This window comes from Neoarius graeffei, chromosome 8 (assembly GCF_027579695.1).
Source record: "Neoarius graeffei isolate fNeoGra1 chromosome 8, fNeoGra1.pri, whole genome shotgun sequence".
In the NCBI taxonomy this organism is placed as follows: Eukaryota; Metazoa; Chordata; class Actinopteri; order Siluriformes; family Ariidae; genus Neoarius; species Neoarius graeffei.
In genome coordinates, this window is record NC_083576.1 from 33,063,521 (window position 1) to 33,080,009 (window position 16,489).

The 16,489-nt window shown below is 43.9% G+C and overlaps 1 pseudogene; it reads right to left on the minus strand.

Annotated features, from left to right (window-relative positions):
* Positions 1 to 14,025: 14,025 nt before the first annotated feature.
* On the minus strand, positions 14,026 to 15,906 carry LOC132889884 (SCAN domain-containing protein 3-like; annotated as a pseudogene).
* Positions 15,907 to 16,489: the final 583 nt, after the last annotated feature.

Below are 16,489 nucleotides of genomic sequence, written 5' to 3' on the forward strand. Positions count from 1 at the left end.
CGAAAATTGGAACGTAAATGGCGTCAAACAAAATTGGTAGTGTTCAAATTAGCTTGGAAGGAGAGCTTCCTAAAGTATAGAAAAGCTCTTAGTGCTGCGAGATCAACATATTTCTCCTCCCTAATAGAAGATAACAAAAATAATCCTAGATTCCTATTTAATACTGTAGCAAAATTAACCAGGAATAAGTCCACTATCAACACATGCACACCTGCAGTATGTAGTAGCAACGACTTCATGAATTTTTTTAATGACAAAATTGAGAATATCCGACAAAAAATTCAAACTACTAATTTAAGGTTAGACAATGAAAGTGACCTTGTAGTTAACAATATAACTGTATCAGATCATGAGTTAGAATGTTTTACTCCCCTAAAAGAAACTGAATTACTTTCATTAATCTCTACATCAAAAGCCTCAACTTGCGTACTAGATCCCTTACCGACACATCTATTCAAACAGATAATGCCTGGAGTAATTGAACCGCTTCTAAAAATAATAAATTCTTCTCTTATGATTGGCTATGTACCCAAATCCTTTAAACTAGCAGTTATCAACCCCCTGATTAAAAAACCTGACCTTGATCCCTGTCAGCTGTCCAATTATCGGCCAATATCAAACCTCCCCTTTATCTCCAAGATCCTTGAAAAAGCTGTGGCACAGCAGTTATGCTCATATTTACATAGGAATAACATCCATGAAATGTATCAGTCAGGATTTAGACCTCATCATAGCACAGAGACAGCACTGGTTAAAGTAGTAAACGACCTACTGTTGGCGTCTGATCAGGGCTGTGTCTCGCTACTTGTGTTGCTTGACCTTAGTGCAGCATTTGATACCATTGATCATTCCATTCTTCTGGATAGACTAGAAAATGTTGTGGGAGTTAAGGGAATGGCCCTCTCCTGGCTCAGGTCTTATCTAACTGATCGTTATCAGTATGTTGATATAAATGGTGATATTTCTAGACGTACCGAGGTAAAGTTTGGTGTTCCACAAGGTTCTGTCTTGGGTCCACTGCTTTTTTCTCTATATATGTTACCTCTGGGCGATATTATTCGTAAACATTGTATTAGTTTCCACTGTTATGCTGATGACACACAGTTGTATGTCTCTGCAAAACCTGATGAGAGACACCAGCTTAATAAAATTGAGGAATGTGTTAAGGACATTAGACACTGGATGCTTATAAATTTCCTTCTGCTTAACTCTGACAAGACTGAAGTACTTGTGCTAGGACCACATACAGCTAGAAGTAAGTTTTCTGATTACACAGTAACTCTGGATGGCCTTTCTGTTTCTTCACGTGCAGCAGTAAAAGACCTCGGAGTGATTATTGACCCCAGTCTTTCATTCGAAACTCACATTGATAACATCACCCGGATAGCTTTCTTTCATCTCAGAAATATTGCAAAGATAAGAAATTTAATGTCATTGCATGATGCAGAAAAACTAGTCCATGCTTTCGTTACCTCCAGGTTGGATTATTGTAATGCCTTACTGTCTGGATGTTCCAATAAGTGCATAAACAAGCTCCAGTTAGTTCAAAATGCCGCAGCAAGAGTCCTTACTAGAACTAGAAAATATGACCACATCACGCCTGTCTTATCCACACTGCATTGGCTCCCAATCAAATTTCGTATTGATTATAAAATACTACTATTGACCTTTAAAGCACTAAATGGTCTCGCACCACAGTACCTGAGTGAACTTCTGCTCCTCTATGACCCGCCACGCCTACTTAGATCAAAAGGTGCAGGCTATCTGCTGGTACCTCGTATAGTGAAGGCTACATCAGGGGGCAGAGCCTTTTCTTACAAAGCCCCACTGTTATGGAACAGCCTTCCAAGTAATGTTCGGGAATCAGACACAGTCTCAGCATTTAAGTCTAGGCTGAAAACATATCTGTTTAGTCAAGCCTTTTGTTAATGGTGTTTATGAGGTAAAGGAGTAGATCTGGAGGGTCCTCAGACATAGAGTGTTTTGGTAAACTGGGATGTATGTATGCTGTCAGTCCCCACTCGCTTGCTCACTCGAGTTTGTTGACGGTGTAGTGGCTGGCTGCTTTATGTCCCGGGGCTCCCTCATGCCTGTGTTACCTTCTGGCTCTCTCCTTTTAGTTATGCTGTCCTAGTTAGTTGCCGGAGTCCCTGCTTGTACTCGGTGCAATATGTATACTGTTCCTACTTATTCAGGTGACATTGGGCATACCTAACCACCTGTGTTTTCTTTCTCTCCCCCCCACCCCAAATCTGTCCCTCTGAGTTACATGGAGTCAACAGGAAATCTTTTGGTGGAGACGGTGGGGACCTCGACTGGCTATCGTAGCCTGCAGGGAATCGGCCGTCAGACATTCTGTCGCATGTCCCAGACCCGGTGAAATGTAACTGAATTGTCTTGGCCAGCCCTAAGGGTCCCATCTGCATCTCATCATTGCTGAGGAGTGTGCTCCCATCACCCAATCAAGCATCCAGCCAGAGCAGGTCATGATATATTTTTTTTACCATATTAACATGCCATTGTGTGTTATGCCTGATGTAAAGACTCTCGTCTCTGCGAGCCTACCACACAGATTTAATACTTGTCATTTTTAGGGCATACCTAACAACGTGTTTTCTTTCTCTCTTTCTCTCTCTCCCCCCCCATCTGTCCCTCTGAGTTACATGTTGATCCTGGGATTGAGATGCTGGCCTCTTCTGCCCCTCGGACCCGCTTGATCCATCCTGGTGCCCTGTGTCTGGTCGGAGTTTTATCGCCCCACTCCTGTGAAGGACGGCCCCATGAGGACAGTTGAGGGTTATATCTGTTAAAACTGTTAATATTATAGTCAGGCTGTCTGTTGTTGCCCAAATGAGGATGGGTTCCCTTTTGAGTCTGGTTCCTCTCGAGGTTTCTTCCTCATGTCGTCTGAGGGAGTTTTTCCTTGCCACCGTCGCCACAGGCTTGCTCATTGGGGATAGATTAGGGATAAAATTAGCTCATGTTTTAAGTCGTTCAAATTCTGTAAAGCTGCTTTGCGACAATGTTTATTGTTAAAAGCGCTGTACAAATAAACTTGATTTGATAATGCGGAAGAATGTCTCTGCAGCACTGCATGCTGAGATATTGTGGAGAGGCACTGCTTCTGGGTATCGCATTGTGTAATCCACAATGACTAATACAAAGTGATACCACATGCATATCGATCTAATGGCCCAATGAGATCCATGCCAATTCTTTTGAATGGGATCTCGATCAATGGGAGGGGGCACAATGGTACTTTTGGTGTGGCTGCTGGATTCACCAGCTGGCATTCACGACATGCCACACACCACCTGCAGACATTGGTGCAAATCCCTGGCCAATAGAAATGGGCCATGAGGCGATTCAGTGTTTTATCCTGCCCCAAATGCCCAGGCATAGGATTATGATGAGCCACATGGAATAAAAGTTCCCTATGGCTCTTTGGGACCAACAACTGTGTTATCCTTTCTTTTGTTTGAGTGTCCTGCATCACTCTATACAACCTATCCTTAATAATCAAAAAGCATGGGAAGAAAAGTGCAACATTAGGCTGGAGGATTTGACCATCAATTACTTTCACTTGGTCAAAGGCGTGCCTCAGAGACTCATCACGGGCCTGCTCCAATGGGAAGTCCCCTAAGGGATTCCCCAGAGAGAGAAGAGAGCTCTCCTCACTCTCTGTGTCATGATGACATGGAGCTGACGCAGACGTGCCCGAGACTACCTCCCCAGCCAACATTGCAGTGGGATTCCCCCATGACGTGCTACTGCAGGACCCACCCACTACTATCTGTTTCATTAATATTTTAAATCCTAGGAAATCAGTTCCCAAGATCAGTGGATGGGCGAGGCTCGGACTAACCGCCACCTCTACATTATGCTTTTCTCCCCGGAAATGAATAGTGATGGGCATTAGCGGATATTTTTGTATATCACTATGCACACACTTACCCTTCACCAAACATGCATTTCCCAGTGCCCCGCACTGAGTAAGGCTTTGATGTATGGAGGTCTGATTACAACCTGAATCCACCAAAGCCTGATGTGTACCCCCTTGAATACTCACATCTATCCTGTATGCCCCCCCCCCCCCGATCAGGGGAAGCCTGAGGTGCATCGGGGATGCAAACCAGTAGCCCTGCCTAGTTGTGGAAGCACTGATTCTCTGCCTCCCTCCGCATCTACAGACCTGCCCAGGCTCACTCACAGTTCTGGCGGGCATGGATGAGTCCATCTATGGAGAGAGAGAGAGGGGGTTAATGGCAGCACAGACACAAAAGGAGAAGGGAGAGTGGAAACATGAGGATCGACACAGGTGTAGGCAGGGGGTTTCAGGGGAGTTGGCTCCTGTTTCTGCGGGGCTGGGATAGGCGAGGAGCAAGGAGAGGGAGAAGGAGAAAGCACAAGTGATTGAGAGAGAGAGAGTTATAATAGAGCCTGCTTCCAGATACGCCATCAGATGATCCTCACCCAGTCAGACTACCTCCTCCAGTGACATCGTTCGGTGACACCAGACCCACGCTGATGTCCTGCTTGGCAGCTGAGCAATGAACTGCTCCAGTGTCACTTGCTCAATGATGGCTTCGACGTTGCACTCGCCGGCCAGAAGCCACTGTCGGCAGGCATCCTGGAGCTGCTGGGCGAACACAGATGACCAGCCCACTTCACCATAAGCCAGCATGCAGAAGTGCTGACGTTGCAAGATGGCTCCCTTCAGGTGGGGATACTCCAGCATGTTGATGGCTGGGAACTGTCGAGCCACGAGCTGGGCTTCCCCCAACAGGAGCGGCAGTAGGCGAGCCACCCACTGTGAGGTTGGCCATAAGCTTGCCTCTGCGACATGCTCGAACAGCTTGATGAAGGCGTTGGGGTCGCCGGATGGAGCACCCGCAGACTGGACCCAGCTCCAGATCATCTGCTGATCCTCTACCTGGGCTTCAAGTAGCGCCTGGAAGCACCGGCCCAGGTCAATGGACAGCATGACGAGGGCATGCTGCTGGCACTGGAGGTTGTCAGTGAGTGTTAGGAGGAGTTCTTGGACTGGTTCAGATCCCATGGTGGCCCTCATTCTTCAGTCCTGGGTTTCGTCCCCAGTGTAACAGTTCTCAGAGTTTGGGAGAGGAACAGGAAGCAGGCTTCAGAACAGAGGAGTTACTTTATTTTAGCACACTTTTCAGTGACCATTCACAAAACACACACACACACATGCGCGCGCATGCACGCACACACATGTGCGATGGGGTGTCACAGCTTTCTCTCTCATTCCTGACTGTTTGAAAGACACACAGAGACAGGTTAATAGACAGCCAGTAATTTGACACAGGTGCAGCTCATCACATGTTACCTGCTGGTTCAACCTGCCTCCTTGCCATTCACAGGCAAAGCTTGACCATGCCCCCACTGCCACACTGTGACTCTCTTGAATGTCCCTAGCATTGAGCTTCACAAGGAGGCACTAGGCATGTGTCAAGGAGGGGAACTGTAGTGGTGGTGTAGTGTGGGTCTGAGGACCAATGGCTCCTGGATGCCTGCATGCAGACTTTGAGCTAGTTTCTGAAACAGCTGTCTTTGCTCCTCACTGACATTCAGGAGGTGCCTCACGATGGGGTCCATGGCTTAGGGGGTTGGGTCTGTGTCCTCTGCCTGCATTCTCCACCAGTGTATGACCACGAATGAGGCCAGAGAGTCTGCCACTGTTGCAGTAACATGGCAGTAGAAAAACTGTTGTTGCTTATGTCCTAACTGTGGAACTATTGGTATGATCTCCATAATGGACACCCTGTCAATCACTGGTCGATGTTGTCAGATAGAGCATCTACACAGTACCATTCACAGGTATGTTTTAACTTTTTCTTTTCTAAGTTGAAACCCTTGTTTAGATTCTTAGGGCTTTTAGCTTCTTAAGGATAGTGCTGGCAGATATTAATCATTGGTAGTAATTCTGTTTTGTTTCTATTACAGGAAGTAGTGGTTGACGATGCTGTTGTTTTGCTCCTCCCTTGTTTTGCTCCTGTTTGGCCCTTGTTTTGCTCCTGGTCCGCATTCTCCTCAACTCGGCATTTTGCTTCACAGTGGGCTGAATCATCTGTTTGTTGTTTAACCTCCCCACTGCTTGGTAGTTGGCCACTGGCTGAAGTTATTGGTGTAGACTACTGGGGAGCTTGGCCAGGGTGTTGTGTAACTTATTTTCCCTTGTTATAATCTTTTATTTATTTTTGTAATGCTGTATTTTTGTGTTTTTGTTTTTCCCTGATTGGGTGTTGTGACCAGCAATATATTTAATCACTGTGTTGAAGTGTGTGAAACACATTTGGTGTGGCCTGTTGGGGAAACATGTGCCATTTGGTTTTTTTCTTTCTGATTGTTATGCCTGAGCACCATATTTATTTATTAAGGTTTTTTGTTTGTTTGTTTGTTTGTTTGTTTGTTTGTTTGTTTGTTTGTTTGTTTTGTGTTGGGAAGCTGTTAAACGGTGCTGTTTGTTGCTAGAAAAATTAATTTTCTCTGAAACAACAATCACATGTTTCCTGGCTGCACAGCATTCTGGGAAATAAAGTTGAACATTTCTTAGCACTTTATTCTTTTATACTGCATGATCAAGAAGGAAAGACTGCATTTCCTATAACTCTCAGCTCAGCTGTATGGTCTGTCAAGTGATGATGTTGACCAACACTGCAAAATGAAGTGATCTGATTCCTTGACAAAACTGCCACTATTTTTCAGAGTGTTTTTTTTTCTCATAAATTTGTGACTTTCTAATCTCGGAGTTGCAAATTTCACAAAAAATTAAAGACAAAAAGGTTCTTGTTGTTACATGTATTGTCATAAATAAAAAATAATGAGAAGAAACTCTTGTATTAATAAACAAAAAAACACTAATGTACAGTGGTAACAGGATCTACAGAGGCACATATGAGAGTAGACTACCTTATATATCTACTAATGCAAGGCTTTACTTATTACATTTATTAGATGTTATTTATTTAGGCAAAAACCCAATTTGAAGACAAAAAAGAAAAAAAACTGTGGAAGTACTTCAAAAGAAGATGAATTCTAAGGGAAAATCATGCATCTGGCAACACCTGATTTGAACAATTTGCGCAAATTATCACAATTATCACAAATACTTTTTTAAAAATTTTATTATTTGATGCACAATGTTCTGTATTGTTAATGAAGCGATTTCCTTTTATATGAATGCCCTCACAGCCACAGGGTCAGAGTTATGACTTATAGAATGCTAAAGTAATGACATTGCTTACACTTCAATTTGAGAATCAATTTTGCTGCAGCAGGGTATGTATTTAACATTTGGAACTGAGGCAGGCTCAGCGGGTCTCAGCAGAGTGATGGAGGAGTATGCTTCTCAGGGGGCCTGCACATTGATTGATTCTGCTGAGGTCTGAATGTTTCTGTTTACTTTCCAATCAAAAGCATGGAGTGAATAAATCATTGTAATTCACACCTCAGTTACAGTGCAGCCTATATGTGCTCGCTTGCAGTCAGTCTAGTGTGGGCTGGCCTATTGTGGCCTCAGTCAACTAGTGTTTAGAAGGACTTTTTAGGATGTTTGGCTTCACAAACATAGACCTATACCAATACAAGAGCAAGCTTCATCTGCAGGAAGCATTTAAAAGCACTCAACGGCATGCAAAAGGTCATCTTTTTAATAGAACTAGCTGTTTCAACACCAGCACTTATCCTACAGTGAAAAAATATTATCCGAGACTCAGCAGCTTTAAAGGTTGCAATTAAAATTGGATGTCAATGGTTTCTTTTTCAGACAAACCTCACAAGTGTTTCCAAAATTGTTTGACGATTACTAAGAGGCAAAACGTTCATTGCATACGTTCCTATATAACATCTTGGCCAGCCTTGTTCTTACACCTCATGGATTTGTGAAATTGGCTGGCTAAGACCTTCATGAGCTAACACAGTGATGAACTCTAATTGTTTTAAATACACCAGAAAATTTTCTGCACTCAAAAAAAAAAGGCATTGAAAACATATACAGTACCAGTCGAAAGTTTGGACACATATACTCGTTCATAGGTTTTACTATATTTTTACTATTTTCTACATTGTAGAACAATACTGAAGACACAAAAACTATGAAATAACACATGCATGTAACAAAGTATGTTTCATATTTTAGATTTTTCAAAGTAGCCACTGTTTAACTTGATGACACTTTGCACATTGCTGGCATTATCTTAACCAGTTTCATGAGGTAGTCACCTGGAATGATTTTCAGTTAACAGGTGTGCCTTGTCAAAAGTTAATTAGTTCAATTTCTTGCCTTCTTAATGCATTTGAGCTCAAACAGTAAATAGTAAATAATAAAAATACAGTAAATAGCCCTATTTGAAAACTGTAGTGATCCATATTATATCAAGAACTGCACAACTAAGTAAAGAGAAACAACAGTCCATCATTAAGACATGAAGTGCCTTTTAATCTCGTATTGTGTCATCTCGTCTTCATCCACTTTATCCGGGGCTGGGTCGCGGAGACAGCAGTTTGAGCATGGAAGCCCAAACTTCCCTTTCCCCAGACACCTCGGTCAGCTCCTCCAGAAGAACACCGAGGCGTTCCCAGGCCAGCCGAGAGACATAGTCCCTCCAGTGAGTCCTGGGTCTTCCCTGGGGCCTCCTCCCGGGGGGACATGCCTGGAACACCTCCCCAGGGAGGCGTCCAGGAGGCATCCGAAAGAGATGCCCGAGCCACCTCAGCTGATTCCTCTCGATGTGGAGGAGCAGCGGCTCTACTCCAAGCTCCTCCTGAGTGATTGTGCTTCTCACCCTATCTCTAAGGGAGCGCCCAGCCACCCTGCGAAGGAAACTCATTTCGGCCGCTTGTATCCGCGATCTTGTTCTTTCGGTCATTACCCAAAGCTCATGACCATAGGTGAGAGTTGGAACGTAGATCGACCGGTAAATCAAGAGCTTTGCCTTTTGGCTCAGCTCCTTCTTCACCATGACGGACCGGTAAAGCGACCGCATCACTGTGGAGGCTGCACCGATCTGCCTGTCGATCTCACGCTCTATCCTTCCTTCACTTGTGAACAAGATCCCAAGATACTTAAACTCCTCCACTTGAGGCAGGACTTCTCCACCAACCTGGAGAGGGCAAGCCATCCTTTTCCGGTCGAGAACCATGGCCTTGGACTTGGAGGTGCTGATTCTCATCCCAGCCACTTCACACTCGACTGCAAACCACCCCAGTGCATGCTGAAGGTCCTGGTTTGAAGAAGCCAACAGGACAACATCATCCGCAAAAAGCAGAGATGAAATCCTGTGGTTCCCAAACAGGATTCCTTCCGGCCCCTGGCTGCGCCTAGAAATTCTGTCCATAAAAATTATGAACAGAACCGGTGACAAAGGGCAGCCCTGCCGGAGTCCAACATGCACTGGGATCAGATCTGACTTACTGCTGGTAATGCGAACCAGACTCCTGCTCCATTCGTACAGGGACCGGACAGCCCTTAGCAAAGAGCCCCAAACCCCATACTCCCGAAGCACCCCCCACAGAATACCATGAGGGACACGGTTGAATGCCTTCTCCAGATCCACAAAGCACATGTGGACTGGTTGGGCAAACTCCCATGAACCCTCGAGCACCCTATGAAGGGTATAGAGCTGGTCCAGTGTTCCACGACCAGGACGAAAACCACATTGTTCCTCCTGGATCCGAGGTTTGACTATTGGCCGAATTCTCCTTTCCAGTACCCTGGAGTAAACCTTCCCGGGAAGGCTGAGAAGTGTGATTCCCCTATAATTGGAGCACACTCTCCGGTCCCCTTTCTTAAAAAGAGGGACCACCACCCCAGTCTGCCACTCCAGAGGCACTGTCCCTGACTGCCACGCGATGCTGCAGAGGCGTGTCAGCCAAGACAGCCCCACAACATCCAGAGACTTGAGATACTCGGGGCGGATCTCATCCACCCCCGGTGCCTTGCCACCGAAGAACTTGAAAACCACCTCAGTGACTTCAGCTTGGGTAATGGACAAGTCCACCTCTGAGTCATCAACCTCTGCTTCCTCAATGGAAGATGTGACGGTGGGATTGAGGAGATCCTCGAAGTATTCCTTCCACCGTCCGACAATGTCCCCAGTCAAGGTCAACAGCTCCCCTCCCGCACTGTAAACAGTGTTGGCAGAGTACTATTTCCCCCTCCTGAGGTGCTGGACGGTTTGCCAGAATTTCTTTGAGGCCGACCAATAGTCCTCCTCCATGGCCTCACCAAACTCCTCCCAGTTCCGAGTTTTTGCCTCCGCAACTGCCCGAGCTGCAGCATGCCTGGCCTGCCAATACCCATCAGCTGCCTCCGGAGTCCCGGAAGTCAACATGGCCCAATAGGACTCCTTCAGCATGACGGCATCCCTTACTTCCGGTGTCCACCACCAGTTTCGGGGATTCCCACCAAAACAGGCACCGGAGACCTTGCGGCCACAGCTCCGAACAGCTGCGTCTACAATGGAGGTAGAGAACATGGTCCACTCAGACTCAATGTCCCCTGCCTCCCTCGGAAGCTGGGAGAAGCTCTCCCGGAGGTGGGAGTTAAAGACCTCCCCGACAGAGTGCTCGGCCAGATGTTCCCAGCAGAGCCTCACCGTACATTTGGGCCTGCCAGGTCTGTCCAGCTTCCTCCTCCACCAGCGGATCCAACTCACCACCAGGTAGTGATCAGTTGACAGCTCAGCCCCTCTCTTCACCCGAGTGTCCACCCAGCAAACACAAAACGTTTATAAAACGTTTCATTTGGGTTGCATTAAGGTTAGGTTTTATTAAACATTTATGAAACGTTTATGAAACATTGGTGAAAATTTAGTAAAGTCATATTTGCTGACCGGTGGCACATTTTTTATCATCTCTTGGTATTTTTAGATATTAAGATGTCATAATGATTGTATTACAATTATCAAAATAATCAGTAAATGAGTAACATTTTATTGACGTTTTATAAACGTTCTCTTTAAAACGTTTCATTCACAATGTTTATGAAACGTTTATAAAACGTTATACATATTCGGAGACTTCTGGCTAAAACAGATAATATTAAAATTTCTACAGTTAATTGTGTGATTATAAACACTACATGATGACATGTTTTTAAAAAGTATCAAAAAACATGGGAATAATTTTATGGAAAATAAGTGGTTGTATAAACGTTTAATAAACGTTGAAAAAAAACCTTCGATCTAGCTAAATATTTTTTAGATGTAGATCTAGATAGATAGATAAATAATTAAATGTGTGGCTCTAGTCTCATAATTATCAAGTATGGTTTGAATAATTTGGACAGACGACCATTCGTCGTTTTATATTTGCTAAAATACACGCCCTTTTGGCCCTGGCATTTTGTTCGCTGGTTCCCTGCGCCTGCGCGACCTACGTCTTTGCGCAGGCGCAGGGACTGGAAGTAGCGCCATTTTGAGCGTTTTGCTGTTGGGACAAGATTGAGAAGGCCAGGTCCACTTAGAAGTTATCTTAGAAAATCTCCTTCATCGAAGGCTTCGCTCGAAGGCCAAACAACTTATTTGATTTAATTTGCTTTTTTATTTCAACTTTTAACTGATTTTGCTCATTTGCTATGATTACGTTAACTTTAATGTTTTGGTTCTTAGTAGCAAGGCTTCTTTAATAAATTTAGATAAATTTTTAATACTAGTATCTTTATCATTTTTGCTGTTCATGAGGGCTTTATATGTAAATGTGAATATTGTCTATGTAAAAAAACTCTGCTCTCAAATCGGTTTTGTTGAACTTGCAAAGAGGAATAAAATAAATTTAAGTGCAATAACAAAAATGTGTTGTTATATTATAAGTTTAACAGGTATTAACATGTTTCTAATACCGACTAGTGGCCTAGTGGTAGCGTGTCCGCCTCTCGATCGGGAGATCGTGAGTTCTATTCACGGTCGGGTCATACCAAAGACCATCATAAAAATGGTACCTACTATCATCTGGCAAGGCACGCTGCAATACAGATGTGCATGGGGAGTCAAACTCTCGTGGTTACCAGAGGACTAGCCCCCCACTGTAACCCTAGCTATGTAATAAGCGAGAGGCCGAGGGCTATGGAAACGGAGATCGGCGCCGCCCGATGCGCCACCATACAGGTTGGGCCTGGTTAGTACTTGAGTGGGAGACTGCCTAGGAATACCAGGTACTGTAAGCGGCGTGGGAAGGACTTTGATTTTGATTGATTGAACATGTTTCTAATAACGTTTCTAAAACATTAAAGAAACGTTTTACTATTGTTTTTAAATGGTTTTAAGAAACGTTTATACAATGTTTTAAAAAACGTTTCTGAAACGTTTCCAGAATGTTGTATGATGGTTTCCAGAATGTTTTTCAAACGTTTATATAACGTTTTTTCAAACGTTTATAAAACGAAAAAATTGTCCACAAATTTTCGTTTTATAAACGTTATTTTGTAACGTTTCTGAAACGTTAGCCAAACGTTTATACAACGTTATATAAACGTTTTTGTGTTTGCTGGGCAAGACATAGGGCCGGAGATCAGATGAAACGACAACAAAGTCGATCATCGACCTCCGACCTAAGGTGTCCTGGTGCCACGTGCACTTATGGACACCCTTATGCTCGAACATGGTGTTCGTTATGGACAAACCGTGACTAGCACAGAAGTCCAATAACAAGTGTTGGAGTGTCTTTTAATTAATAATTAAAAATAAATAAATAAAACATTGAATTAGAAGGTTTGTCCAAGCTTTTGACTGGTACTGTAGGAACTGCAAATATCTGCATACAGTTTAAAGGGACTTGACTTTTTTCCCTCTGTTAGGATTCCTCTGATTTTATATTTTTACTTTATGATATTTCTTATATTTACAATGTAAGTGATTTTTAAGAAAGTGTTTACGTGTGAAATACTTATATATATTAATCTCAGTAGTTTTTAAAGAAACAATATCAATAGCTGACATCAGCTCATGCTCAAGGTTTTGGGATTGTTATCAGTAATTAAAAAGGAAAAGTGGTATTATGCCATCTCTAAAAAAAAATACTGTGATCAGAGCTGTATAGATACTGCAAACACTACTAAAATCTACAATGTCATTAACAACTGTCATTGCTGTAAGATTGTTTACCTGAAGCAGAAATACAACCTTATCTGTCTTTTTTCATGTTTCTTCTATTATTTTGTTATTCTGTGTTTTGATAAAAACAATAGCTTCAGTTGTCTGAGGGTAAGTGCACCAGATTTTAACTAGAGGTAAAACAGTATTCACAGTAGTATAGTGTTTTCAATGTGTGATGTGTAATGAATAAAATTAGAAGATCCTGAACTTTTTTATAAGCTAAAAGACAGAAAAAATTATCTGTGAGAAAGCATATTTCTTTTAATTGAGTGTTTATGATAAATGTAGTAGAACTAATAGTTAATTAAGGAGAGGAATACATATGAGTTAAAGCAGATACTTTATTCCTCTGAGTGGCCATTGTGCACGTTAAATGCATTGAAGAGCCAAGGTGAATGTTACCGACTGTTATTTTCACACTTGTTTTAGACATTCATTTGCCAGAGATAAATAAGCATGAATAATCAGCTCATTAGAGCAGGGGTCCCCAACCTTTTCAGCACTAGGGACCGGTTTGGTTCAGCATTGTTTTGCTGCGGCCCGGTGTGTGTGTGTGTGTGTGGGGGGGGGGGGGGGGGGGGCGTGGTCTCACATGCGTGAGCTGGGGGGCGGGGTGTCTACGTTTAGCAGACACTGGGAGAATGCATTTAGCTGACGCTTTTACAAATTAGAATAATTGATTATTTGAATTGGAGGACAATTTTGGTGATCGTTTTGGTTCCATATCTGGTGTTGTGCATGCGTTAAAAGTAGCGAACTTCAGCTATGAACAGTAAGTAAAACTGAATCAGGAACATAAACTTGAACGACAAAATTGAACTAGGAACATGAAAACAACATGCACAACACAATAGGAATAGGTGCTGAAACAAATTAAAGGCCTAATTTTATTATGGCATAAGCCGATTAAATTTTAATGTGAGCCCTGTGCTTGTTTCCCTGCAGCTAGAATGTCCCATCTGGGGGTGATGTTGGACAGTGACACTCTTAATGTATTTGAAATATCCAATCGGTTTCTCAGTTTTGTTTTGGTCACTGTCATTGCGGAAAACCCGGCCTCGCAAAGATAAGTAGTTGGGAAGGGCAGCAACGTTTTGAGCGCTTTTACGGCTATTTCCGGATATTCCCGTTTGGCGTTTACCCAGAACGCAGGCAGAGAGTTTGTTTGGTCAAATTTAGTCTTAAGACCACCGTCATTTGCCAGCTCGATCAGCTGCGCTTCCTCCTGAACGGACAGGTGGTCAGGAATTCTTGCAAATGGATTGTGGATCCATTCATTCTTATCACGCGGATCTCGGGAGGCTGGGAAGTAGCGGTTGAATTCTTTCGACAGCCCAACGAGATGGTCAAGAACCAACTGTGATAGAGCTGGCGCTGGCTCCGTTTCCCCCAATAGCCCCACTAATAAATGAAACATGTCAAATACACCCTTGTCTACGCGACGCCCCCACTGATCCAGCTTTGCTTTAAATGCAGCGACTTTGTCTGCTACTTTAAAGACAGTCGTCATTCTCCCCTGAAGTGTAAGGTTGAGCTCATTAAGCAAAGCAAAAATGTCACAGAGGTAGGCGAGTTTTGACACCCAGTGTTCATCACTGAAATGCGCAGCCAGATCAGACTGTTTTCCTGCCAGAAATGCCTGCAGAGGCTCTCTCAACTCGAACACTCTGGCCAGTGACTTCCCCCTCGACAGCCACCTGACCTCTGCGTGCAAGAGAAGGCGTTTGTGCTCTGCATTCATTTCTTCGCAGAGCTGCTCAAACAACCGGGTGTTGAGTGCGTGTGCTTTGATGAAGTTGACCATTTTAACGACATCGTTCAATACAGCATTCAACTCCGGTGACAATTTACGGCTGGCCAGCATTTCTCTGTGAATGACACAGTGTGTGTGTTCGCAGTCAGGTGCAACCTCGCTCAGCCTCGCAGTGAAACCAGACAGCCGCCCAGTCATCGCCGCAGCCCCATCAGTACATACACCGATGCAGAAGGACCAGTCTAATTTCCCTGACACGTAACCATCCAACGCCCGAAACAACTCTGCACCTGTGGTGTTTGTTGGAAGGGAGAGCACACACAACAGATCCTCCTCAACATCCTCCTCAAAAATGTACCGCACGAAAACGAGAAGTATTGCCCTGTTTTCCACATCAGTGGACTCGTCTACCTAAATTGCAAACCACGGCGACCCTTTTAGCCTCTGCAACAACTGCGCCTCAATATCCTCCGCTATATCATTAATGCGCCTCTGCACAGTACTGGCAGAAAGAGGTACCGAGCCTATCTTTTTGGCTGCTGCCTCCCCAAGCACTTCGTCGCACATGTCTTGGGCAGAAGGCAGAATTAGCTCTTCTCCAAAAGTGAATGGTTTCTTTGACTTAGCTATTTGACACGCCACTCTGTACGAGGCTCTTAGCAAAGCCACGTTCACAGAAGTAGTTGTCTTTAGCATGAGTTTTTGTGAATCTTGCTCTTGCTTTTTGCGCTCAAAGAATTCAAGAGGTTTACTTTTAAGTGTGGGGTGTTTAGTTTCAAGGTGTCGAATGAGCTTTGATGGCTTCATAGACTCATTCGACAGCTTGTCCCCGCACACCACACACAACGGATTAGGAGCATGCGAGTCACCGGTCTGTGTAAAGCCGAATTTTAGGTAGGAATCATCATATCTCCTATTGAAAGATCCCTTCTTTTTCTTTGGGTTGCTTCCGGGATCATTATTGTCATCGATGCTGGACCTCTTTTCACCCTTACCCAAACCAAAGAAACTTTCTAAGGACGTTTGCTGCTTCTTGCTCATTGTAGCTAATATACACTGTCGCTGACCGTGAGAACTGAGCTGATCTGAGGCAGCGCTGTAGGAAAATAGCCTACGTGTTGAGGGCGGGTCAGACAGTCATCATGATTGAAAAAAATAAAATGTGCTATCGGCCTCCGAATGCAATAGGCTATGCAGCGTCCACGCATACTTATCTAACGTGAAATGAACCCATGTTTTATTTACACCTCTCTCTCTCTCTCTCTCTCTCTTTTATATATAAAAAAAATCCCCCCCTTTTTTTGGCATTTCCCCCCAATGTCACGACCCGGTTCGGAATGTCTCGCGGACCGGTACCGGTCCGCGGACCGGTGGTTGCGGACCGCTGCATTAGAGGACAGATTCGGACTCAGTTTAGAGTAGAGATGAATTTTTACAAATCATAGAAAATCCATAACATCCTTTTCTGAAGAAATATTAAATATTAAATAAAGTGCTAACTGCCGTCTCAATTACATACTGTCAGTAATGCTGTTGTGAGTCGAAACTCTAACCGAACTACAAACATGGCTTCCTAGGACTACAACACCCAAAGTTCACAGTGCCCCCTGTCTACCTCTTATTA